This window comes from Arachis duranensis, chromosome 8 (genome assembly GCF_000817695.3).
Source record: "Arachis duranensis cultivar V14167 chromosome 8, aradu.V14167.gnm2.J7QH, whole genome shotgun sequence".
Lineage (NCBI taxonomy): Eukaryota > Viridiplantae > Streptophyta > Magnoliopsida > Fabales > Fabaceae > Arachis > Arachis duranensis.
In genome coordinates, this window is record NC_029779.3 from 31,939,350 (window position 1) to 31,942,036 (window position 2,687).

General features: G+C 34.9%; 1 pseudogene; it reads right to left on the bottom strand.

The window, feature by feature from the left end:
* Nucleotides 1-1,416: 1,416 nt before the first annotated feature.
* LOC107462116 (pentatricopeptide repeat-containing protein At2g20710, mitochondrial-like) overlaps nucleotides 1,417-2,687 on the bottom strand; it is a 2,326-nt pseudogene continuing 1,055 nt past the window's right edge.

A 2,687-nucleotide genomic window follows, 5' to 3' on the forward strand; every position in this document is an offset into this window, starting at 1 on the left:
TCAAACACTGTGTCATCAAATCACATTTTATTAAAGTTTTTATATAATACAAAAAAAAATATAGCACAAGAATAAAAGAATTCATTAAAAAAAACTGAATAAAACCAACTTCTATTCTTGATTATAATTACATAAGAAAGGAAAAAAACGGTGAGAAAGAAAAATTTTCAAATTAATCCGTTATAATTTTCTTTATATATAAGTATAAATAATATTTTTTATTAAAAATTATTCAATAATTTTTTAATATTTTATTATAAAATTGACACATTTGGTAAAAAAAATTTATGAAAATAATTATTATTATGTGCAAAATCAAAACTAAATTAAATAAAATAATTGTTACGGGGGTAACCGGAGATTAATAGAATAGATGGTGTAGGTTGGCCCAATCGTCCGCGGAGGGTGAACTCCGAGTTGGATTACACGCTGGAGCCTCCTTCCGACTTGTATACGTGGGTGAATGGGGGGTGGTACCTGCAAAGACACTCCGATACCTAAGTCAGCAAGGGTGTTAGCAGGTCTAGAGAGTATTGGGCTTAGAGATACCTGAGGGGTGTCAGTGTATTTATAGTGGTGAGCCAATAACCACCGTTGGAGTAGTGCCGTATCTTTAGGGTGTTAACCGTCCCATTATCTTGGGGAGGTTAAGATATGGCTTTATGAAGCGGTTAGAGAGATTTTAGGGGCGGTTACTCATTTGAATGAGCGTTTATCCGCCAGCTAATCTCATGTCCGACTTCTTTAGAGTAAGTCGTGGTCAATACCGACTTCTTATGTGAAGGTCGGTATTTAGCTAGGCTTAATCCTGCGGACTAGGTCTTTTATTTGGACCTGGGCCTTTGTCATTGGGTCAGGGTATGAACAATAATAATCAAATTTTTAAAAAAATTACTAAATACTAAATCTTATTTATATTAAAAAAGTTATGATTGATTTAATAAATAAAAAATAAATATATTAATTTTTTTTAAAATTTAATTTATTATCTTAACGCATGCTCTTAGAATACAAATTAGATAAACTTTTTTTTTTATAAATATGAGAGCAATGTATTATTATAATAGGAGCATTATACCCAGACATATATAATTATCTTTTCCAAAATCCAATGCCGGTATCAACTGTTATGAATCAAAGATCAAACCATCAATGCCGGTATATCACCAATGGGATAGCCATATCAGAAAGAATTTCTTCTTAATTGCAATTAAAGAGTGATATAGTAATCCAGTTAGTTAGAGGTACTGCATTTAATTAACTTACTTTATACTTAAAAATAATCTATGATAAAAACAAATAGTACTTAAAAAAATATCTTGTGGACGCTCAAAATCATGTAGTGACGTAGTGTGAAATAAAACCGTGCGTTTCCTAAACATTGTTTAAATGTTAACATGTATGATAGTGAATTGATTAGATCGATGATTTAATGGCACATCATGATGAAAACTTCAACTTTAGTCTCTACTTAATTAAACAAAGGTGGACAAAAAGAAATCACTTATCTGTCAGCTATGACTACATAATCTACTCTTTCTTGGCCACATTTTGAGACATGTAATTTAGTTCTGCTAACTAAACTTTACCTTCAAACATCATTTGTATCCTCATCAAGATGTTCAGTGTCTTCATCTAATCGATTTTCTACTCTAATCAGATCAATGGCTTTTGCATCAGGGATTTCACCATGAACATAACTTACTAGTTTATCATAGGTTACAACAGAGAGATAACCGCCATCACTATAGAACTTGAGGATCTGAAGCACTGATTCCAAATCTCCTTTTTCCTTCAGGTACTCTAAAAATGCAGCCAAAACAAAGGGTTTAGGCCTCCGTCTAGATCTTTCTGCAGAGAGCGCAGTCTTCATTGCTTGAACTGCTTTCTCTATATTATTATCCACGCAGTAGTGTTCTGCCAAACTTTCCCATGTAGACGCATGCAATTGCTTGCCGCTATCCAAAAGCCTCTTGATATAAGCCTCAGCCTTATCCAACATACCCAATTTACAATAAGTATGGATCATAAGATGTGGAATTCTGGTGTCGAAAACTTTGTAATTGGATTCCCATTCTTCCGAGATCTTCTCAGCTCCAACAATGTCACCTAGCTTCACCAAAGAGCTTAACATACAGAGGTAATCTTTGTTCCAAAATCCATTCGAGGCTTTGCACTTGTCCCAAATTCGATAAACCTCATCCTTATTACCAATAGCAGCATATATAGTTTGAATAGATGCAAAGGCAAGCCTCTTGCTCCTGCCTACAGCTAACCGCTCTGATTTCTTCAGTGCTGACAAGGCCTTCTCGACATTGCCTCCTTTCAGATAACCATTTGCTGCAGTCGTGTAAATATACCAATCAACAGTTGCAAGAGGATCAACTTCCATCCTCATTAGTAACTTCTCCATCCCTTCTATGTCTGCAGCAGCTACATACGCATTCAACCGAATAGTAAACATAGCACCATTGCGTATGTCCTTCTCCATCATTTCTCGCATTAGACTATCTAATTTGTCATATTTGCCTAACTGCGCATAGAGTTTCAACATCATATTGTAACACGCGGGGGAGTTCACGGGACAAACCTTCTTAATTTTCTTCATGATAGCCTCCGCTTTCTCCAAAGATTTATGCTCTGCATAGCATTTCAAGAGGGCAGCATTTACCTTGAATCCATTCAGG